The 26,033-nt window shown below is 40.6% G+C and overlaps 1 protein-coding gene across 3 annotated transcripts in view; it reads right to left on the bottom strand.

The window, feature by feature from the left end:
• Positions 1–26,033, bottom strand: part of LOC124310082 (mannosyl-oligosaccharide alpha-1,2-mannosidase IA) — a 274,724-nt gene that overhangs the window by 116,347 nt on the left and 132,344 nt on the right. The gene's annotated exons all lie outside the window — the stretch shown is intronic.

Genomic DNA, 26,033 nt, shown 5'->3' on the forward strand with positions numbered 1-26,033 from the left:
ATTGGCGTAGGGAGAAGGGCGTCGTGCCGACGAATCAATAGATGCAACAGAGATTTGTCCTATCGTGTAATTAACGTACGAAAGCTCGCTGCAGGGTGTAGTTGGCACGTATGTCGTGGAGAGAGGACGCTTAACGCAAGGCTAACCGCGAGACGGTATCGTACCAACATCATCTCCGAGTGAGTCGTGAGACCTGGAGGCTGGAGACCGGAGGTTCGAGCTCCAATAACAATGGCTGAGATCCGACGGTCGGACACCCGGACCCCTTATTCCTCGAGCACTACAAATAGCATGTCAGTTGAATCATAATAGAGCGCCGGATAGCCAGATAATCTCCCACGGCGCAGGGCCACGACTCTCCGAGGGCACGAGGTGACCCAACACGACAAACGTAGGTGTGGGGAGAACTTGGGGGACATCCGCGACGCCGATGGACCGGTATAAATCTCGCCTTTAACCACCAGCCATTCCGCCGAGAGCTCCATCCTCACGTAGACTAACCTAACCCAAGTTAATTTAAAAGAACGACGTGCCAACTTTGATCGTTTCTTCCTGAGGCGTCTTGATGCTCCATCACCTCCTAGCGAGAAAAGCCGGCAGGCCGGATACGATCGCGTCACATTTAGACTCTTTTCACATCTCCCGTTTCTCGTCGATCCTTAGAATATTTAACAACACTCCGTGATCTTCCATTGTACTGACAAAGAACGATATGGGCAAAATTGTGAAGATGCTCGACCAGTTATGGAAGCCGTTAGTCGTTCAGTGTCAATTTATATTTTTTTCACGCCAGTCGATTCGATATTCGACTGAAAGATAGTAAAAACGTTCTACAAGAAACCAGTACCACGATTTCCGATCAAAGTTCTTTCCTTTATGATTCACTTGGTATGATCATCGATGTTTCTTGGATCGAATTCGAAGTGTAACGCTGACTGGAAGAACCGCATCAACCGGCGAAACACTGAGGAATCATCGGTTCAAAGATGAAGTAAAATAATGCTAACGATTCTGCAATTATTCTTACATAAGAACAACCCGAATCAATGCAAGTAACTTGTTTGTTCTGAAGAGTGGAGTTTACACGGATTGAGGACTGATACGAGTTCCTAACACTGGAGGGCCATACTTCAAAATGAGCATCACCTAACCCAACTGATATTTGGTCGACATATTGTATTTACAAAGCAGAACTTGGAATGAGGATTCTGAAAATCTCAATACTCGGGTCGGGGTTGATACGTAGGTTTTTCCTGTATCGCGGCGCTCGATTGGATTCGAGAACTGGGGTGTGCATTTCACCATCGCGTGCGTAAAAGTTGTTTTTAGTATAAATCCGAGACGTATAGGAATGAGGAAATTGGCTCGCGCAAGTTTGCCAACCGTCTATATATATACGCCGCATAATATAAGAAGGTCTCGGGTTTTGTGTGTTTAACGCTGGACGGAGGATTTGTGGTGGGGTGTGATATATCGTAGTGTTTGACTTTGGACGCCGGCCGCCTGCTGAGTCTACGAAAAGGACTCACTTGACCAACCACTAGGAGGTCAGGGGTCAGAGAGCGTTATGTGCACAGGTCCGACCAGCTCAGCATTCTCCCTCTTCCAGCGTCCAACATCCTTGAAGGACCTCTGACGACGAAACTTATAAATCACCGTCGATACTCAGCTTATCGATCCATGTTTTACCACCGGCTATCTTTGGCGCGTGTATAACTGCTCTCTTCCAATTTGCAGTAAATTAGGCATTGATATTCGCCGCGTTGGACACCATGAGCCGTTAGATACTCAAGACTCGCCGTAACCTTTGCGTCCGGACTGTGTGTCGCAGATGTTCGAATCGGAACTGAACAAATGTTTAGTTACAAGGTAAAGCAATTAAAAGAAAAGTAATCGCTATGGAAAATTCTCACCGCGTCTCATCACCGTATGCACGGGGTTTTTCTTTGGTATAATACTGCGTATACATATACGTGAAGCGGACGCCGACTGCAGCGGTGCGCTTTTGTTGAACGCTCGCTAATTAATTTCAAACATTTTTATGGCATTCTTCAAGCTTGTCAAAGCTGAGCCGCCGACGATCGTCGGGTCTCAGAAAAAGATCTGATTCACACCGGCTCTCTAAGGCGATGGTCAACTACTCAACATACCCATACAACCGGGACCCTCTTCCTTCTCTTCGCCTCGGTAAATATTTAACTTGTGTAAATTTCGTTTTTATCCTCTATCTCAGCCGCGACACTCTTACATACGTCAAAGTATAACGGCGCGAGTTTATTTTACACATAAACATTTCAAATGCTTACCCAAGGTAAACTCCCCTCATTTTTTTCTCCTCCATTGAATTTGCTCTCCATTTAGATTGTCCGATACCGCATGGCAATCGTACATGCTGAATTATCAAACGCGCACAAATCTTTCAGCGTAAGACGGAACAAAAGCTGTGGATTCATGTCGTTTTCCTCAACAGTTGGCAGGAATGGTGCATGAAAAAGAACGCTCACTTTCATCTTACACTCAGTACACTAGGTTTCAAAGATTGCTTAGACGTGTGTGACTAACAAGAGAAAAAGAGAGCATGAAGCGTGAGCATGAATGCCGAGAAAGCGAAGAGCTTGGGGAACCTCTGAACGGAAACGGAAAATATAAAGCTTCCGCAGTTTCCGGGTTTTCAAAATAAACGTGATCCTCTTTACTGTGAGTGTATTTCGCGCCCCAAAGGCAGACCATTCGCAACGACGTGTTTAACCAAATTCAAGTTCGCTCATTGTTCCCTTGTCCGCATTGTCAGCCACGCTCGGAGCTTGACAGTAACACAAAGAATCACCACGAGAGTGTAAGAAAAGAAATATCCCAATTCTACATCGTATCGGGAAAAATAACTTCGTGTCACACTTGGCATCACGCATTTTTTCAATTCAAGCAAACGGAATAATACAATGCAGGAAAATGGAAGAAAATCTAGCCGAAATCCTAAAAGACACGTCTTTTTTTTCTATCGATAGAAAAACGGTTGGCAGGGGTGTAAACGACTTCCAAAGGTGGGCACTCAAAGGCGTGGTTTCTCAGTTTCAGACAGAAGAACTCGATGCATTTGAATGAAACCAATGCTGAAATGTTCATACTGATAAATGAAATATTTCTGTGTTGGATTGATAAAAGAAAAAAATCAAAATGTTTTGACCACAAGAAAAAAAAATACGTTTCCTTTAGTTTTCAATGTTCTACAACCAAACAGGTGTTTCTTGTAAATTGACAATCTTACGCGTCTTCGAGTCTGTACGAAGCATGCGGATGACATGGTTAGATTTTCAGCATTAATTGACAGACCCTTAATATACTGTCCTGCCCAGATATAGCAATTTTCGAAATTCCGAACCCTCGTTACGCTGAGTAACTTTCGACTATTCGTGGATTACCAAAACATAAAGCGTCTGGGTTTTACGATATCAAGACTACGTTACGCGACGGTCCCCGAGCGGTTGCTTCTATACTTTTTTCTTTAATTTGTCCCAAACTTAGTCGAGACGGCCAGCTGCTGCTGCAGAGAAGGTGCTCGAACCGAAGTAGTCGAGAGGGGGTTTTACCTCGTGGTTATATTTTTCAATTCGCATTCCAGAGACAAAGTTAAAAGTGAAGAGTCAGCCGTGGCATCAGGCTGGAATCCAAAGTTGAACCGTGCACGCTAGGTAACACAAGCTAACCTCACGCAATCAGGAGGACAGGATATAGGTCTGCTTCTTACCCCTCTGCAGTTTGAAATCCTGTTTCTTTTCTACACAGGTACTTGTACAAACGTTGCAGCACCACAGTGTCTGTGCTCATGTCCGAGCATATTACAACATACATGAGTATTAGTTTTCATTTTTACTCGGCTAATTCACAATAGTTTTTCCCTCTCTACCTTTCCTGTTACGCAGTGCTTCGACACGGTGACACTATAGGGAAAAAACTCCGCGAAGTAGAGAATTGCGAGGATTGTTATGCTTCCATTCTCGTTCCGAAGAGTAATTTGAGATAGCCTTGGCTAAGCCGGGAGATGAATGGAGGAAGTCAAGATCCACGGGCGTATGGCGATGAAGACCCAAGCCCGGCAAATGAGGATCCGGCGTCTCTCTCGCTTCGCCATCACTACGTGGCATTTTCCACCCCCCAACCACCCTCTTCTATATAAAGCTTTTGTTGAATGTTTCTTTAACTCCGTTAATCCAAACTTCTGACAATCAAATCGCTAACGTATAACGGAGATTGATTTCAATGGAATTGTTCAACCTTGGAAGAAGCCATTCAATCTCCAAAGATAAACGTTCTCCCTCCCTTTCTCTCTCTCTCTCTCTTTCTCTCTTTCTCACTCTCTCCACTGAGTGACCAGGGGCGACATTTTCCGCGAAACGTTCGAAATGATACAGTGATACAGACGACCTCCGGATGTAACGGAAACTAAACAGTGGTACACGGAAATGACAGTGGCTACCTCCCGGACAACAACGACACGAGAACGATGAACTCTCTGTTCGTCGAACCGTGTTGAACCTTCCTCCACCTTCCCGGTAGTGATTTACAACTAAATTCAAACATCACATTCACCGTTGCGCGTTGATATCAAACACGCTTCGAAGTAATTCCAATTACGGCTCACCGTGGCTACTGTCATTTTTTTATTTTTATTTCTTATTTTTACTTTCTTTTTTTTTACGTCATTGCGACTTGCTCGTACATTTGTAACTGGATACAGAAATAAACTTCTCGGTACGATTTTCTCGGAGTGATACTTGAGGATTTCAGAATAACAAATGGTTAAAAATAGGCCAATTATTGTGAAAGATGACTGTATAGAATTAGTGAACAACGTGAGTGCTCGGCGCTTTCATCCCTTGGGAGAAGAGACAAAAATAATCCCACCGAGTTTCATTTTGTAAAATACGGATGGACAGGCACGCCGCATCGGAACCTTCAACCGCGACACCAGAGCTTTTGTTGAAGAGCATGAAACAACTAAAAAGTGAAGCGAAAAAATATACAGCTATAAGTAAAATTCTCGGGTTGTATAAAACGATCGTTTTTCTTTTTTCATTCACCAACTGTTATTAAAGCAAACACAAGCCACGCACGATGACACTTGAACAATGAAACGTGTCACGGGGCGACTATTTTCTTTACGATGTTTCAGTTGATTACACGAAACATAAAGGATACTCCAAAGTGTCTAAGCATGAATCGAGCAGAATTTTACCGTACTAATTGTAAGTCTATAGATAGGATTGAGAAACCGATCAGACATTTAGTGAAACACGATAGGAATCAATGTTTACCTTACGAGTCCCCCACAGAGATATTAAAACTGAATACGTGACCGACGGGCGTAAGCACGCGACATTTTTTCAAGCGTGGCCGAGAGACCCGTTAGGTATTCTAATTAGATGAGAAATATGCAGAGCACGCTGTGACGATTGAAAATAAAGATTGCAACAAAGGGCGCATTCTTAGTTGAATTTTGTCACAATTTTACAGAGCCGTTTGGAAGAGATCGTTTAAGGGTGGGTGGTGGTTTCGTCCAGGGATTCGTTACGAGTTTCGAGATGTAGCAAGCAGACGTTTGTCTTCGTTCAAACGACGAGAGTATACAACGACGACATCCGCAGCGCCGAGGTTAAACCTGAGGTAATTCATCCTCCGGAGGATTAGAGAGGACACAAAGAAAAGGGCGCGGATGGTGCAAAGAGACGGGGATGAGTCCGCTACTCCTGGTGGTTGTGCCGTCGCCGTCGTAGCTGTAGACGAAGGAAACTGTACGAAACGGCACGAAACGACCTCCTAAATTATCACCCACGGATTTAGCTGCTTAGATGTAAAATATCATTCCTTTATTTTACTCGTCCAAGGATCCTGCGGAGAGACGGGACCGTTCAACGAACGTAAAATTTCTCGCGCATCGTCGACTCCCTGCACGATGGCAAAGCGGCTAAGACGTATCCTTACATCACGAGAAACGACAAATTTCAAAAATATTACAAAACCCCTTGAAATTTCAGGCGTATAACGCGTGTTTCCCTGACAATTGGCTTCATCGTTCCTCCCCTTTTTGCCGTTTTCATTCACCCCTAGGGAGCCTGCCAACTTGAATATAATTCGCACATTCATATTGTAATTTGACGTATATATTGCGCGGAGCTGTCGCGATTCGTAGCTTCACAAAGGACGGCTCTCGCTCACGAGCAATTTGTATTTATATCCCCCCCCCCTTGCAGGTATACACGCATGGATATTCAGCCTGCGCGGGGTTACTCGAATCCCAAATTAATAGCCGGTTGATAGATGCGTGGTTACCTCAACCTAATTCGGACGGTATAGCTCATCGTCAGCTAGTAGGCACAGAACCTCGTACAACGGCATCCCTTTGCCGAACCATGCGCAAAATTCATTACCTAATAGCAATGTACGATGGCATCTATCAGCATACGTTTCCCCATATCGACGGATCACGGTGTGCGTACAAACCCGATGAAGATTATGATCCGGGCCCGAAATTTTTTCGCTTTGAAATTTATCTTTTACCCCAGGATTGTGCCTCGAAATTAAATTTCCGGAGAATATTGCAATCTGATCGTTAGATAACGCTAACAAATGCGGGAAAAGAATTGGTATTCGGAAAATTTTTACAAATTCAACGCGACGAGTTATAAAAAAAGATAAGGAAACCGAGTTACCTACACACGTGGAATAGAAGGGAAAGAGGAACGGGTAAAAAATGAATAAAATTTCAACAAATGGCGGGATAAAATTTCACTCAACCTGGATTCACCTCTCACCCATCTGACCTCTGTCCTTCGAGGACCTTTTTGTTATCGCCCTATTCTCGGGGGCGCGGAAAAAGCGAGAGAGAGAGAGAGAGAGAGGGAGAGCGAGAGATAGCGGCGAGCTTTTCATTTTACGTGGCCATCCCCTCGAAAGCATGCCACGTAGGTATAATAGGAGGCTTCGTCTCGGCCCTCGAGGAGTCGAGAGATCCCTAGATCAATGGACCATCGCGAAGGACTCGACGGTAGTGAGTGTTGGAGAGGCGTGAGACTTGACAAAGGTGACTGCCGAGAGTTTCAAGCTATTAATAGAACCCGACCCAGCCATACGGGATGCGATGTGTTGTGGAAAAAAATTGCGACGTTACAGTCACGACACCCGTTGCTCAAGGCGTGGTGGTAAGAATGGAGGAAGTAAATGATCAGAGTCTCTCGGTGGAAGAGTTTCGACGCGGCGAGATTTAACATTGAAGCTTTGATAGAATGTGTAACATGATTTAAACGATTTCATCTTACGATTAGCTTACAATCTAATTCAAAGACTTTACAATTTTTGTTCACTTCAAAGCATAAAACCGTTTTTCAAACGCGGAGCGTGAGAATCATTCGTTCATTTTCAATGAATTCGATCCAATTACATTGGCATTTTCTTTCCGATTCCAGTTTTTTTTTTTTGTTACACCTAGCGGCACGTCTAGCGGATATTGAAATTTTTCTTAATTTGGGTCATGTTTCAAAACTTGTATCGAAAAAGTAATCAGCAATGGTTGGAAAAATTGAGCGTAAACGAAAAGCAGGATGAATTTAATCGTCAGAATTAAATTCTGTCGAGATGTGAAATTTACAAATAAAAACTTATGCTACAGTACCCACACTGGCTTTTGCTAAAATTTATTCAATCCGGGTCTAACGGATGGCAGAGGAAAAATAAAAACTGCAGCAAGATTACAGACGACTCAAGCTGGCTCATTCATTGTCTCGATTTTTACGTTTTTGGCAACATTTTTAAAACGTCGCGTCTGAAGGACTGAGGGAATTGTATGAGTCATTTTTATATTTAAAGCCTAACACGCTGCACTCAATCAAGAAGACACCGGAGTTGATTAAACAAGAAATAAAACGCAAAAAATACAGTGTCACGAGCAAAAAATATACTTCGTCGAGTGTAGACGACGTTTACATTTGTTTAACCAAACTACGAAACTCCGCGAGGCAGGCGGTGATTCCCAGATTTAATGAATCCTCTCTCTGCGTGATATCCAGTATTAAGTGTAATCGTTACTTGCAGAGCTTTCCGCGCTTGCAATTCACCTTGGCTACTGATTCGAAGACTGAGTCGAACCGTTTAATTGCATTCGTGTCGCAGTTTCATTACGAAACGGAAAGAGCGCAAATAAAATGATTTTCGCATGTAATACCTGCTCAAGGACTTGGCTTCCGGTATCGTTCCCATTGATCGTCACGTATGTGAGTGCATAAAACGTTATATTACGATAAGACAAACGGTGATATGTAAGTTACTTTTTTTTCAATAAAAAAGCCATCGAATAATACAATACAACGATATACTCATGACTAGACTGATTCCTTCTTCTCAAAATTAGTGTTCGACCTTTTTGTGATTCTTTTCAATTACAGTTTCACGTTGCAAGAAGCAAACATGCTGGGAATTTTTGTAATTTGAGTATCTTATTTTATTTTAATTATTTAATTGATTGTTATTTTAATTAAATTAAATTGATGATTTTGTAATCGTTTCGATGTCAATATTTTTTTTCACTTCCGATTTCAAGTTCGCGATATTCTCTTTGTACAGTTAGCACGAATCGAACTTCTGTACGCTTTGTGCGAGACATAAGTAACGGATCTCTGTGCGTATCAAGGCTCAACTCAATGATACATTACCATCAACCATGAATATTATGTTAGATATAATCTAACTCATCGATACAGAGACGATTGGGGACCGAACCTCTGCGAATAGAGACAACCCGAAACTACAAGCAGATCAAATTTGGGCGTTCAATTACCAGTGGTGCCTGTACCAATTCTATAAACGGAATAACGGATCATTTGCAGACCACGCACAGTAGAAACTCGTTATCATCGACCACTCGGGTCCTTAATTAATGTAGATATGCTGTAGATTGCCGTTAACTCAAAGAGAAACTTTTGTATTTTCTATTTAAATTATCATGAATTTTAATGGATCATTACCTTAATTTTTTTTTCTTAGTTCTTAAATTGATTTTAATTGAATTTGATCTAGGTAGATCTAGCGAGATTTCTGTACATATGAGTAGACTTACGTAAACTTCAGTTGTCTAATATTGTAGCCGAACGCTTGTGCTTGTTAAATTTCCGTACATACATCTACTTAAATCTCAGTCCTGGGTACCATCTCGATTTTGTTCCAAGTCCTTCTTAATTAGTTATATTATATGTGAACAAACATGACACGTAACCCGTAGAGCACAGACACAATAATTCATAGGGCGAAGGTTTCAGCCCCATATTGTCGACTGTTTTTTTTTTTTTTTTTTATTTTCAATTTCTCCAAATTGTCAACAGCTGTGTATCTTAGCAAAATTTATATATAATTTGAGTCATATGTTTATACATGAAAGATTTTTACCCCGGTAGTTTTAAGTGTGGAATGCAGATGCACGTGGATCAATTTGGATCAATAAATAATCTGACGAATTCATACAGAGATTAGAGTAAAAGTTATTTCCGTATCGAATATTAACCGCTACAGGGTGGCCACAAATTTTTGGGAAAAAAACTCCATGATTTTTCCAGGGTTTCCGGAACTTAAGACCTAGTTTTTCCTGAAATTTTGCCAGTTCTGGTGAGTTAGCAAAACCTCAATCTTTCAGATTATTAACTCTATATTCGGTTGAAATTCAATTCGAAATGAAGAAAAATACGATGTAAATAAAAAAAAGTCAGCTTGAGCCAATTTGTTTTCCCAACGAAGAAAAGCAAACTCGTTACCTCAAAAAATCATTTCCAATTCCCCGTGACAGAGGAGTGATATTTTCAGTTTTTTCAATTACCAAATTAAAAATCCCCCGATAATTCCAAGTTTTCTAGGTGTGCGGCCACCTGCGCTAAACGAAAAAGAATAATTATCCATCCGTAGTGAAAACACTATCAGTTGATAATTCGCTGTCGAGTAAATGGCGTTGCAGTCGTTCGGAATCACGATGGGAAAACCGAGCCTTCATAACTCGGAGTGATTCGTGCATTAATCAATTTTCCGGATTATCCGAGGCATGAATTCGCGGGCAGCGTAACACGGGGTTTGTAAAAGTTTGTGCCGTGGTTTCTGTGACGCCGCCGGTTAGCTTTGCGCTAGAAATTGGGGAAGACACGTTATATGTATAAATAAATTGGGCAAGTGCATCGGACCGCGAATCTCATGGCCAGCCATTATGATCGCATAATCGAATTAAACGAATTAATGGATGAGCCGATAACGGTATAACGAACGGCTCGCGCCCCTTTGCCCGTTCCGATTCTGTTCGACTGTAACTTGCCGATAATCTTTCTCCCATTAAATCGAACGTTAGATAACTCCGGTAATCGGGGCGTGATGTTATAACCGTGAAAGTGGATTTAGATTCAATTTATGATTGTTAATATGTAAGGTCCACGGTGATACAACATTTCGTTTCGTTTGCCGTTTGCACACATTTAACACATTCGGACGAACAAATGGAATGGGATCGAGAATTTTCGGGTCAATTTGAACGAGGAGCGAAGCGGACTGGGAGAAACCGCAAAGATTTCAGGCACCGTTTGACCAACGCGTTTATACAAGTCTCGGGGCAGCAGCCTGGGCTACCTCAACAATTAATTATTCTCGAGGCAGGGAGTGTTTTGTAATTAAAATGTGGAATGAAATTATGCCCGCTACCACTTCTTAGCGTTAATTAATCCGGGAAAAGGGTGGAAAAAAAGGGTACGGTTGTAACAGAGCCGCGCGTAAATCACACACAACGTGTATAACGGGATTTGTTGAAGATGAAAAATGTTATCAACAATAATAACATTAATAGGAACGATCGAGGTAGAGCTGTAGCCGATGTATTATATAAATAAATTAAAAATGTTAAGGGCCAGGGTGAAAGTTTGATAATGAATTAATGCAAATATGAACACAATCGCAAAGATAACAAACAATTTTTGCAAAATTTTTAAGAAAAGTTTTGAAAAGCTGAATCATGATGCTGAGTTAACAAGCTCATCAGTGTGAAAATATTGAATCGCAATTTTGCTTCAACATCGAATTCAAACTCCTTGAGTAAACTGGTGGCTCGTCTAAGTTTGAAGATGGGAAAAGATGGAAAGGCGCTGAGCGATGCTGGACGTGATCGGGTGCTTTTGCTGCCGCGAATTGTTCCCTAGGACGCATTTGGGACAGAAGGGTATCGGAAAGGTGGAAAAATAATTTTTTTAAATTGTAAAATAAAATAATAATAAAAAACCTAAGGGGTTCCCGATCAGTTTTCATGCGGCATCGACGGAATTGCTCGTAAAAATCAGCATTCATGGAGGCGAACGTGACCGCGGGGGAAAACGTATTTGAACCATCGTATTCACGCTCCTCCTAACCAAACGCATGTGCGAGATTTCACGATCCGAATAATTTTCACGCATAAACAATTTTGTGTGTTCGTGACGTACGACGAAAATACTTCCTTCAGACGCACTACACGGAAAAAAAAATCTGAGAAAAATTACCCTGCTGTTAATATAATCGTGATGTAAAAGACACCTAATGCAGTTTTTATTGATGCATGTTACAAAAATTATGGGTTTTTATGGAAAAAATTACTGCCTTGCTTAGAAACTATGTATTTCGGCAGCACAAAATTTAAAATGTGACGACGCATTTTTCTGATGCAGCACGGTAAAAATTTGGACCTTGTAATTTTTCATCTGCTCTCACAAAAAATATACTACGCATTTAAAAAAAATATCTCTCAGAATCATTGACTTTAAAATGTAATAGCGAATTTTTCAAATGCAGCACATTAAAAATTCGAGCTCTCAAATTTTTCATTTGCGACCGCAGAAAAATTTATGGTCTCATCGAAAATAAATTGAAGACAGCGGAGAAATTTTACCGTGCTCTCTTAGAAATTGCTTTGAGGAGGGTGGTGACCGTCGATACAATGTTGCCATGCTAAGCCATGATGAAAACAAAAAAAAAAAAGTGTGTGTGTCAGCTCCGACGCACGACTGGAGTTTACTCCTTACGAACGATAATTATGATATATATCGAATAGAAAAAGAGGGTAAAGGAACGCATCTTCCAAAATGATAAGAGAAACAAACATATACAGTGCAACCTCTGAATAAGTCCGCCCGTGGAAATTGTGTTTTGGTCTTAATTTATGCTTTGAATAATAGTATAGTAACGAATTAATTTGTTGTTAACACCTGCTAATATTTATACTTTTTTAATATTTAGATATATTAATAATAAAATGTAATTATCTTAAAAAAAGGTAACACAAAGTAAAATATTCAGCAATTCTTGTCAAAAAATAATATCATTCTTTAATATCAAATAATATCATTCTTCGTATGTACTTGAGCATTCGAAATTTAAAGTAGAGAACAATTCTTTTTTTTATAGTGAATTGTTATTTTATTATTAACGGGAAATACAATTTATAATACATAATGCGGTCCATAGCGCGTACATTGCGCATAATGCAGAATTAATGTTGAAACAGAATTTCATAATAATTATATAACAAAGTCGAGTCAATGTTTCCGCTATTCGTTTTTTTGTTATTCGTCGAGTGAGCGAGCGGACTTATTCGGAGGTTGCACTGTATCTGTAATTATTCGGATTATTTATATTACTCGAATAAAAGCGCAGTACATAAAAATACACGTATCGATGCACAGGAGTACAAGAAAACTTTAAAATCAATACATTAAAAGTTGATGGTTAGGTTGCTGTTTGTGCACGTTGTATCGATGCAATAAATGCTACTACATGTATTTATTACATTCTTTCGCACGTTCAATATATATGTTTGTCTCTTTCTATAACGTCTCAAGTTCCCGTGTTACACTTGATTTTACTCCCCACAAAATTTCCGTACCGGGCCCTATAACTCAAATCGTTTCTAGAGGGATCCAGCAAAATGGTTGCCGGTTCAAATTTACCGAGAAAAATTAGTGTAAAAGAAAAAATTATTGCAGCGTGAATGTTGCTCGAAAAAAGAAACTGTCTTGGGAAATTCATTATTTTTCATCCCACTTTCGAGTCCAATAGAGGAATATAGAGATTTCAGATGCATGCAGGTTCCCTATTGCAGATGATTCTTGGTAAAATAATATGCAATAAAAACTTGACCTGCTAAAATCAATTTGTCTAAAGAAACGTTCGTGTTCTTTGATACAAACGCAATAACGTAAAAATACTTATAGGATTGTCCAACAAAAATGTGACCAGCTGAGATTGTTTCTAAAAAAATCTATCTGTCAATTTAACGAGAATACTTTTTTGGCCGTCTTTCGGTAGGCAATTTTGAAAATCTCCTTCGAGTTGACCTCGCAAACTTTTTCGCAATTCGCAAATTTCTTTTCGCACGGAAAAGGTAGCGACTCGTTTTATTGATACCGGAGTGATATTCATGGGGGATGAAGAAGGTACGTGAGGGAAAACGGGGCGCCTTCCACATGACCGTCACGCAGAGGAGATCCGTCTTGGCAGCCCCGGTGCCGACCACTAGGTATATATCTACGAGGGTTTCGCCGCTCCGTTCATCAGGGAAAATAACCCTCTGCGCCAACCGCTGAAAGTGGTAGGAAATGAGAAATTGATTTTACAGTTTTGATTTATGCAAAGCCATCGAGGCCAGGAAAAGTATGCCGCCCATAAAGAAAACGATTCTCTGCCAGGGAAGCAATATCCAACGGTACGATATCACGCCGGGATTTTCTTTCGATTCAAATCGACTCTGGACTTGAACCACACGTGTTTGCCTGAGTTAAACGTCCCCCTTATTCTTCGTTCCTTCATTTGGTTACCTAGCGTTTTTACTCATTTTTAGTGCAAAAGTCGTTGGTGGGCCGAAAAAGGTTATTCATTACGAGATTGTCGTACGTATAATTGTAAATTAGAAAGATTTCTTTGGGGGTGAAAAATTAAGAAATAGTGAAATTAAAAAGAATAGTTTGATGGTGTAACTAGAAAAATTTAGTAAAACAGGTATCGTTAAAAAAACTGTTTGAATATTGTTGGAATTACGAAAAACGAGGTACGCGTAAACATTTTGCGCTATTGTCGATCCTTTTTTTGGTAATTGCAACGCAAAGTCAGTTTTTGAGGTTTACTCTTCTTTTTTAGTTAAATAAGGCTTTAACATCAATTTATTTTTGCACAAGCGTTAAATTTTCGCAACAGTTGCAAGAAAATATAGTAACGGTGATCGTAATGAGAAAGAAACTAATTTTCATTTTGTACCTAGAACTACATTTTTCGATTGTGGTAAAAAATGAAAATAGTCAAGGACTGAGCGGTAACCGGAACTAAAAATTTCTATCAGTGTGGAAATCTGGTAGATTCGTGCGATTCTACCAAACGATGACTCGTCTTATTGAGATTATTACTCTCTATAAATTCACTGAAACACTGTTTTTCATAACGTTAATTATTTATTTATACAACATTGGACCGAATTGATTACGATCAACAAATTGAATGAATCTACTATCTTCTCTACCATTTCGAATCGATTTGAAACAAAGAATTAAAATCCAAGTTTCTTTTTACGCAACTTTAGAATTTTCTATTTTTGTACTTTTAAAGAGATAGCTTAATACGTTACAAGTACAATAATCGATAAAAAAAAGATCTGGATTTGTATCAAACAGACTTGTTAAATACATAAAAATCTGTATCAGCACCATTGTTCCCTCTTTAATTATTCGTTTTGCATCTTCCGCGCATATTCATCATCGTTGCGATCGATTTTCGCAAAAATTGACTGCGAAGAACGATGTGTCGTAACCAACGTTGATTCGCGTGAAATATTAGTGCGGAAATTTTAACGCGAATGCAACAGCAGCAGCAGCGGCAGAGCCAGCGCAGGTGGCTAAACTTGAATCGTATCGGAAATACTGTTCCCAATAGTTCCAAACTGACAATTATTATTGGCGGTTAGAATTTAGAGCGGCTCGTCCCCCCGCTCGGTTCTGCAACGCCTTTTACAGCCTCCGAGAATTTATTACAAAACCGGTAAATCCCCTTGCGGATTTGCAAACTCGTCCGCGGTGTTCAAGCAAGAATAATGATCTTTTTTTCGCAACGTCACGTCGTGCAAAATCGTCTGTCATTTGAAGGCACGTATTAGGATTTTGCTAGGATAGAAAGCGTCCTTTGTCAGGTCATGTCAACGAGACGACGTTGAATCTAAATTGTGCCTTTTGATCCAAAAAAATATTTATTCACTTTAAAATCAACAAGACGGCATGTGAAAGCCAAACAAGATCATTTTTATAAGCAGATCAATGATGTCGTTAAATTTTAACCGCTCACGATTTATATACGGTCTGCAGACTAAACAAAATAATGTAATAACGAGCAGGAATAAATAAACAAATCCAGGTTGAAAATTTGTCACGACCGAAGCCTGCCAAGTTGAATTTAATTCAAACAATATCTCCCTGCAATTGAAAGTAATTTAAAGCCTACGTATTTCAAATCAAAAAGACCGAGTATTGATCAGTGTAGAGCAATAAAACATTATTGAGCATGATATTTCAAGTGCAAGAAATGTATCTCATTCTGAAGAATCTATTGAAAAACTGTCAAACTAATATGTATAATGTATTTTCTTTGAAAAGAATCTGTCAAATTCGACAATTTTTTTTTCCCACCCTGCACATCGATAGATTTTCACAAAGAGTTGGATTTTCCTTCCGCACAGAGTTTCGCTAATTGGTGGATATATACGACTTCTCGACGTTATTTGCAATGCAAATGTTCTCTTCATTATTATTCACTTCCAATGAATTCTAACTTTGTTATTGTTGATGAGTTTTGAAGGAAGTAGAGAGAAACGGAGACCAAGAAGATAAAAACTTAGTAACAAGATGAAAATATCACATCAGATTGGACCTGTTCAATAATTCGATTTATCAGCCTGATTGATTGTTAATTTCTTGTAAATCAATGGAATAATCAGCCGTTTCGACAAGTCCCAAATTCAAGGTGACGGACGAAAATTTGATGTTTGATGATCGGTCAAAAAACTGTATGCAGGGGTTTTCGGGGCTGCAAATTAAATTCGTAATGCTGAATTTTTAAAATCTGATTTTAGACTCGTAATCAGCGATCCCAAAAATCCCTGAACAGAATTTTTTTCTCCGGATTCGATCGAATTTGAAATTTTCGTCCGCCGCATTGAATTTTTCAAATCTGATTTCAGATTCGTAATCAGCGAACCTAGAAACTTATAATTTACGTAACTTTCTCGGAAACGAATTATTCCTTCAATTTACACAATTTTTTTCAATCAATTTGTTTCCAACAATAACAATTTACATTATATCGCAATAATTACTCTCGAGTATTGAAAACCTATCGGTATGCTATCAGGAATAGTAAAAAAAACCGCAAAGAAATATGTTTTCAAAGTTGTCTAAATATACAAAAATTGGCTGTAAAATAGGTGGTAAGAATACTTACCACCGTGACTGAAGGGGTTAATATCACAGACCTACGTCGGACTCACTTTTCGCACTAGTCGTACATCCGTGATCGGAAACAGGACCGGAAACAAGAGGGTGAAGTGGAATTTCTACAAATGTGTGCACCTAAGCCTAGTAAACGGCAAAGTAGCGAAGGCCCGTTCTCCACGTCTTGCGTCTCGCGTGTCTCGCGTGTCTCGCGTGTCGCGCGTGTCTCGCGAGTCTCATCCATAGTGATGCGAATTACAATTACAAATAAGCGGGCGGGTCGCAGCCGGGTTGCCTTCCGTTCGCGTTATCGGCATCATCTTACACGACGAGCACTTAACCGTGGCGAGGATCGCGACTGCTGCTGCTATCTCGTTCACTACCCACGAAACTAGAAATCCTAATCCATACCTACTGCAGAAGCCCTCGGGCACCGGGTGGAAAATCCCCGACAAAGAGGAGCGACCAAAATTGCCGCAGATAACGACGCACCCTTGACCATATTCGCTTTCACGATCTCGGGATCTCCACGTTTTATCCCCTTCGACCTTTCCCCGCTATTCTTTCGCAGCGAGTTTGAGCTCGGTAATGTACCTACGCGTGCCTGTCTACTTTTTTTTTTCTTTTTGCCGAACAGAAATGATTCAATTTTGATGTAGGCAGAATATCGCACTTTCTTAGATACGAGGATGGCGTAAAGAAATGGCATGGTGAAAAAAATTTCTAGTTATGGTTGTTATATAGTTATCAACCCTTTTCATTTTTCATCGTAACCGTAGAAAAACAAAAAAAAGTTGTACATTCAGAAACGCAAATGAATTTTGCATCTGCCAATCGGAAACTATGGTATTTGTTTCTACTCGTACTATATTTTCTTATCTTGACTATTGCGATTATATCCTGTTGGCGTATCACTAAATTGATGTAAGGGATGTATTTGAGTGAAAAAAAAACAGATTTTTGTGCAAGAAAAATAACAAGAAAATATAGCCCGGACATATTATCTCGTAATTTCAACAATATTCCAGTCGTATTTGTAACGATACCCATTTCACGATGACCTTTCACTAGTTATAAAAAGTATAAATTTTCACAGCTTGATTAAATCTGTATTTTTCAATTTTAGAAGTTGGTATAAATCTTCGAAAAAGCGAAGCTTTGAGCGACGTGATTTTTCTTATGCAGATTTTCTTTGCACCGTTAAATGAAGGAGAGACGCACCGAGGCGAGGGTCGTCCGAAAATAAAACCTTCGGTGAAACCGCGTGGGAGGGCTTGACGGCAAACTGTGCGGGAGTATCGCCGTGAAATATACCAAGATAAACGGGAGCGAGAATATGATTTGCTTGCGATATTTCAAGAGTAAGTACAAGCTATTTTTGATCTTGTATTTCACCCACGATACATGCACGTTCGGTTCTTCCCGTGGGTTAAGAACTCCTTATATACTCTTCACGACGAGAATGGCGGTAAGAAAAAATACGCCTACTGACTTCCGATCCTGCAAAGATTTGAACCTAACATCTTCCGATCCGCAGTATTCAGACGCGTTATCCGTTCAGCCATAAGAAATTATAGCCAGACGTTTCCTGCCGTGATCCGATGATACTCGTTAAAGTATTCCTGCATATCCGGTTTTCGGTGAAAAATCGAGATAACGTGGCTTGATTCGATCGGTATTATGATAATAAACGAAGAGATACCATTGATGCAATTATTTCATCAGCAGATGATTTCGTACATGTTTCGATGCTGGCCTGATCCCGGAAATTAGGGGGACGAATTACGTCGCTGAAAACTTTAATCTCAACGCACTGATCGGGGGAAGAAAATCAGAGAAAGGCAGGCAGGAGTTTCAGGCTGGTGAACGGAAGACTCTTGATAAAGTCGCGCTGATTGTAGGCTTCGCGATCTTGCGGAGTTTGAAAACGACTATGAAGAGAAAGGGAGGAACTAGCTGACCGAAAGGGTCGGGATGGGTGGAGGGAGGACGAGCAAACGTTTGCGGATACGACAGGGATTTCTGGTATATTTACCGGTCTTCCTTTCTAGTTGGAGCTTTTCAAATGAAGATACACACGCGAATAAGTGTAGGAGTATAGAAGAGTAGATCGGTCTAGCCGATTCGCCACTCCGTCAATATTTGGTGAATTACTTGGGTCCTGAATTCGACGTTTCGACGTTTCGACGTACACTGGAACCTCGGTAAAAATCGAAATTAAACGTAAACTACGCTCGGAGTCAACCTTTGCTGTAGCCATTCTCTCTCTTCGTTTCTCTGAATTTGGATTTTCATCATTTCCAAAACGAATGTGCTAATAAATATTTTGAATGTTGAAAACTCGAAACGAGGCTTGTATTATCCAGAAGGAAGCACTACAAGACCGCGTAATTATCGAGTATCGTTTTGCATCCTTTTCCCAAATCGCAAGGAATTACCTTATGACGATTAATTTTTAGTGCGCAAGAGGAAGCAGCAATATTTTTTATTTATTTTGCTAGAAAGGGATACAGATTATACAGTGCAAGTAAATTATAGTGCAAACGCAACGAGATTTTACCGAACTACGTTTTTTTACATATTTTTTTTTTTATTTGCAACTTATTTATCCTGAACGTTGAGCGAATTGCGTGAGGACTTGTGGAAAGAAAGCAATACAAGTTGTTCCCTCCAAATCAGTACGAGGAGCTCAAGTTTTCCGCAACATTTACATTCGATTAAAGAGTTCTTCTCCCCGTCATTCAGCCCCTGCTTATCCCTCTAAGCTCATTGTCCCCCGGAGAGAATGGATTTTTGTCAAATCCACGGCCCTTTTCTGAGCCACCTAAACTCTCCGAACGACCAAGACCGACCGCAGATCTGGTTACTCGATTTGCTTACTCAAAAAGATTCCAATTCAATTGATACAGGTTGCCGTTAGGAATTTGTAATGAAACTGAATACGACGAACGACGCTGGGTGAATATCCTTTTTTTTTTTTTTTCGAATGACATTCCATAGCCTTCGAAAGTCAACGTGCCTCCCTCTGGTGGCAGAAGAAGCGTTTTAAATTGATATCCGTTGGGTGAATTGGGGCGGAGAGTGTTTGGAAAATTCATCCAAGAGCATATTGTCACTTTTTAATACACATTTCTTCCCAAAGTGTACGTGGCAAATATCACAACAGATGGCCAGTGTCGTCCAGCCGTTGAAATTGCAGTGAGGTCGGTCGCAATTACCGAAGATCGCAGCGCACGGAGCGCAAACTTCCATCGACAACGTCCAAGAATGTCAGATTATCAAAGATAGAGGTAGGAGTCCGGGGTTCGGAGTCCAGGGATGAGTTCGACGTGGAATGTACACTAGGAAATTCAATAATACCGTCGAGACTGGGTGGGTGGGTGGGTGAAGGGGGGGAGGGGGAATAAAGGCGACGTCTTTTCAGGGCGCCGAGACGCCCTTTCGAACGAATTTCGTCAGAACGATAAATAATACAATGGAATAGTGGGGTGAAGTGGCCGAAGAAAAGCGAGACAAAGAGAGCCACAGAGCAGAGGGATAGAACGCAGAAGAAAGGAGAGAAAGGGACAACGTCCAAATCCCGTCGCGTCGATTCCCTCAATGCAAACACTCGACGTTCTAAAATACAGTCACTTTGCCGAAAAAGACGTCCAAGATTATGGCGCCGCATCGGAATTCCCCGAAATTGTTAACCCGATTGTTTAAATTTTAAATTACCCCCGTGCAGTTGGCAAAAATATTTGCTCCCCCGAGGGCAGCCCGTGTATTTGCGACTTCGTGGAGTAGAAGGGACGTTCGTTTGTAGTGGCCGATCTCGAACCCATCGATGGATGATCAAACCAATTTCACGTTCAGTTGCACGCCCCATTGGCTCCGTCGGCGATTGGAAAAGTCGTGGTCAAGGATTTATCGAATTCAATGATCAGATATTGGTCAGGATTATTGTACGATAGTTTGAATATCGCGTAAGGTGAATTGCGATTGGAAACCGATTGTCGAGAGTGGATGCACATCCCTTTATCCGAGGTCTGGTGCGTTGAAGAGGTCAATGGAGGGTGCACGGCTACGAAACGGTACGGTCTCGTTATTTCAGAGACAGAGCTTATACCATTCAAGTAATCCCAGTTTTCTTTCGACTCTCCGAGCGGACGGAAAGGGGAAAGGAAAAGAACGGCGATCGCATGAAAAGAAACACCCACTTGTCCGCGGCTTTGCCTCCATTCAGTCCGGCTGTCCCGGCATCTCTTGCTGCAATTTGCGAAAATTAGCTAGGTAACAAGCTTAGTCTCGGACACAAAGCGAACGCGATGTCATCTCCGTCATTCAGGAGCAGAGGGATCGGGATGTTTATGGAAGCCTCGGTCGAGCTGCTCGGTTTCAGAGGGTCTCAAACCCGCCCACGGAGGATTACCTCTGTCGTGTCGTGTACGCTGTATACAAACGAATATTGGAACCCTTCTGCGCTAATTCGAAATTATGCGTTTATTCGTTGATGCGGACGCCGCAGAATCTGTCAAGCGATTTATCGCGGTATCGATAACGAACAGCTGCATTGTAACAGATTTCCTGTTTACTTCGGTTATACGCTCCACGCGCAACGTACTTCGCATCGAATAATTGTAGCGTAGGGACTGAGTGCGGAATCGATACTGCATAAGTCCGTGGAAAGTTTGGCACTCGATTTGATCGGCACAAAACGGGCCTGGTATATTGTACGATATAATATAGAAATAACATTACCGATCAATGCTCTTTCGAGATGTTAGGAAAATGAGAAAAATTATTGAACGATAAAAATTATTGCAAATTGATCTTAAAACGTAAATCATGGTACGCATGTGAGTAAAATACATCCTATTCTGCAATAGAAGCTCTCAGAATATTATTATCACAATGTGCTGTTACGATTCAAGAATCAAACATCGTCGGCATCCTCCTCAACAATTTTCTGATAACCTAATGTAAATCAGACAAGAATATTCGTGAGATTGGTGGGTGTGTAATAACAGTTGCGAAATTTGCGCGATCGTCGTTGTTTATTGAAGCCACTTACCAAGGATACCCACGCGAGTTCACAGCGGATAAACCGAATTGGATCCGGTCTGTGAGCGGGTGACGCAGGCGTATAAATTGCAAAAGGAAACGGAGGGTTGAACAGTGCGAAGGATCAGGGATGAAGCGGGACTTCCAACCACAAATAACTGTTAACCGCACTGTCAGCACTGCGACCACGTGTCCTGCGTTTTGGTGTTTAGGGGTTCCAGTATTACCGCATTTCCACGCGTACAGATTGCACCGAGTAATTACACAGTCCGTTGCAAGGCACGGTGGACTATCTCCTTCGAATCAGCGATCCTATTCAATATCATCAACCCACCGAGGTGTTTATTTCTGACAATCGGAGCAATATTTCACGATAACGAGGCCAAGAATGATGAATTTAAAACGTACCGATATCGTGAGAAAGAAGAGTGTGCGTTGATTGAAGAGAGAAAATTCAAATGCCGGTATCGATAGTGTTTATGAAAGGGCAAATTGAATTTGTTGGCGAATTTGTGAATCCACTTTCGAAACGAAGGTGAACGGTAAAAAATAAACGAAAAGAATAAAGGAAAGAATAATAGAAAGAGCTGAATTGCCAGAGCGTGTTTCTACTTGAATATCAGTGCCCTACTGGAAATGTTTGAGAACGGTGGATTTCGCTTGCTACGGTAGTAATCTCCAGGTAATCCCCCTGGTAATCGGGGGTTCGATTGAACGGAGATCGTGGCACGCTTCACTCCAATTGTCACCACTTCACAAAGGGATAGATTGGCTAGAAAAGCTAAAAGGTTCGAGTGAAAGAAAAAACACATGCAAGCCTTCGTCGAAAATTACCTCGCGTTCCGATTCCACCCCACTGAACGTGGATACGAACGGACGGATGATTCTGTTTTTTTTTTTTTTTTTATTTATTTTTTTTTTATGGTTACTTAACCCTTCAGCGCTATTGCTAACGTGCAGAGCGATTTTCTCACAATCATTTTCAAACTCCTATTTTTACAAAATTTCAAACAGAAGGACCACTCGAAAATTATTTGATCTTCACAAAATTTCGTGCTTCTTAGAATACTGAAAACTAAAAATTTTTAATACTTAATATACGAAGGAAAGAAATAAATATTTTTCTACAACTGTGAGAGTTTTTCTCGTCGCTTAAGTGAAGATGTTGATAAAAAAAACCGTAATTCGGATAGTTTCGATACAATTCGGCTATCTCCGTAATTACAACCGCCATTTTCAAAATATACACATTTACTACCGTAATTTAAACAACCGTACTCGTATTTGTTGAAATAAATATTTGATAAATAATTATTATTGTTATGAGTGTCATCGCCTCGTATTTAGTGTATTCGATAACTAAGTAATCTTTATTGTTATTCTTTCATACGAATCATCGCATATTAATTTATACTTCAATTTCAAATATACGTGACCTAAAAAAATCTCGTTTGCTAAATTTATAATTTTTCATAAATAATTAATTTGTTGAAATATTTTACTAAGGGAAAATTTTGAATAATCAAATTGTAGAATTTCAAAAAATGTTTCACTGTTCATTTTTTCGACTTGATCTGATATCACCTTATTATTATTATTATTATTATTGAAATTTGGCGCTCAGCGCTTGCTCAAAAGCCCGAGATCGTTTTTCTCATCACTTGAGTAATGATTGAGCATTCGATTAAAGAAACGACTCAGCTCTGAAATATGCGTAGGTGTTCGTAAAGCCGCGTCATATCCGGAGACTCTTACCAAATCGTCAATAAAACGTGACCCTGGGCATGCGAGTCGATGTTTGGAACGTCAAACGAGAAGGAAGGGTGCTGGGCGAAGTTCGCCTCGGAGTCACAGCACGTAGTCACTCGGAGGTAATTGTCCTCCGAGTCCTTCGAGTCCATCGTTATGCCGACTAAGGCTTTCGAGGACATAATATAACCCCCGTATAGCGGACCTTTGGTTGTCCCTCGGCTGTCGCTGACTTCACAAAGTCCTTGACGGCTGTCGCATCTTTCTCCACAACGCCGCCGCCTGTAGGAACACGGTACGGGGATTTGCTCTCGGAAGACGTTGTGGATGTTTTCCTCGCTGCTCTCACTCCGTTATCCTGTTTACTTTACCCCTTACCTACCCGTCGTTCACCTTCCCCTTTTCAAACTACCACGTACCGGGTGGCTTACATCGGTCGTTGCCTCAGACTAAAGTATCGCGAGTCTGCGATCAATAATAATTATTTATTAACCGATCTCCGTCGATACGAACTAAGTACACTGTGATTAGTCTGGGAATTTTCGAATCCCATCGATAGTTTAACTTTACTCAAATTACCGGAATATTATGTTATCATTGCAGAGCGTAAGAGTTGCGCGGACTTATTTGCGAGAGTGTAATTTCCACGCTACTATACGCGACACAAATATAACAACCTCTGGAATAAATTATTTTTATCAACTTAAACGAACCACTGTGTACGTACCGTGGTTATATATACGCAGTCGTACATCGTCTATGTATTGTGCTGAGATACATATCTCCGGAGTCCTGTACACAGATGTGTATAGTAGGTATGAATAGGAGTACGTACATAGACAAAGTCCACGTATCTAGAAGGTTATGCGCCAAGTACCTCCTTTACTCAAGCATGCTCCAGTGCATTTTTCGTTTCACGGTTTCCTACAGCCGTTTAATCACCAGCATCCTCTCGCTTCTCCGATCTAAATGTCTTTACGATGATGTGATCCTTTGTGGTATACTCGACATGCGCACGATTAATACTTGGTGCATTAGATCTCACGTATCGTTATTGTCATGTTACGTCGTTGCATCAGCGATATTGCCAAGCTAGGAATCAGACCTAGAAGATGGTAGTAAAATGGAAAACGGAAAAGGAAAAGGAAAGACGAAGAGAGTGTATAATCGTAATCGAGGCACTACCGGGGAATTATTTTCTACTCAACTTTTCGGCAATCGACAGGGACGAACCTTTCCAACGTTGGGTTATAACCGAGATCGGATGATTACGGATTCATGAAGATTATGTGCAGTAGGGGCACGTCTCGGATAGGAAATTGGAACGAGATTGTTCTTATCACCGTAAATCACAAATCTAACTGATATTACACCTGCGCCGTCTATCGCAGGCCTGATTTTCCCTGCAGGTTTTCTTTCACCTTTTCATCCAATTTCTTTCTTTTTATTTATATTATTTACAGGACTCGATTTTTTACGTAATACAGGAGAGAGAGGTTAACTAAGGAGTCTGCAATTCCATTTTTTTTTTTTTTTCTTTCAAAGGGGAGCGTTTCTCCTTTTACTTTTCGTTCTCGCTGCTGAATAATTGTTTGCACGGCTCGTTGGAGATGAAAAAGTTGGCTCGCGAATGGGGTAAACAAGAAAAATGTAAATCCAATTCCGAGGGATATTAAACGAGAAAAAAAAAAAAAGAAACGAAATATACAATTCCGTTTGATGTGCTGTTGCAGTACAACGTACCTAAAACGATTTCTTACGTGGACATAACAAACGGTCTCAAATTTCAGCGAGGATCTGTAAGAAGACCTTGCGATAAATGCACCGAGAACTTCAACCCGAACTAGAAATTTCTACTTTTTTGCACCCTCGTGAATAGTTTTCGTGTTCCACGTTTCGGCGTGATTTCTCGAAGCATTTTAAATTTCACAATGACATTCATATCGATAAAACCCGGCATACGTGACCGTCTACTTTCATTCTTGACGAGGGATCGTTGAATAGGGATTGAGGAGAATCCGAAAAATAAGATACGCGATAGAATACGTCTGTTGTTGAAGATGACGGCTTTGGTATAGAAAAGAAAAAAAAAAAAAAAAAAAACGAACACCTTCCCACTATATAACACGTGACACAGAAACCAGTTTTACTTTTTGTTCTTTTTTGACATTTGCCTACCGCGTTTGTGGCATAAATTTTTTTATGCCAGTAGAGCTTATTATCAGAGGAGGAAATGCAACAGCATAGAACAATGACCTGCGATACATGTATCGGGGACCAATTGTACGCCTAAAGTGTATACCGTAATTAAACCGTTTTCAAACACTCACCGTAGTGACCTTCGCATTCTGCATACCGTTTTGATTTAATATTTGCCACACTGATGTAAAAAGAAAGGTCTTGCCACGTGGTTTCCTTTACGTTAGGATGTGCTTGCACAGGTTGACTCGCAGCATGACCACGAATGAATGCGTAATGCACACGGAATATACGCGTGCCTAATACAAAATTAAAAGTACCACGTTTGGCGGTAAAACTATTTACTGAAGTCGGCCAAGTAAGAGTTTTTTTTTTCTTCTTAGTTTCAAATAAATATCAAGCAAAAAAGAATTAACGGAGTAGGTATAGTTTTAAATTCAATTTGAACTTCAGCTTTGCGATAAATCGTAGCAACCTTTAGCTTGAAATGAGTGGATCTCACGGAAATCAAAAAGAAAACGGGTAATCGTTACG

This window comes from Neodiprion virginianus, chromosome 1, assembly GCF_021901495.1.
Source record: "Neodiprion virginianus isolate iyNeoVirg1 chromosome 1, iyNeoVirg1.1, whole genome shotgun sequence".
NCBI lineage: Eukaryota > Metazoa > Arthropoda > Insecta > Hymenoptera > Diprionidae > Neodiprion > Neodiprion virginianus.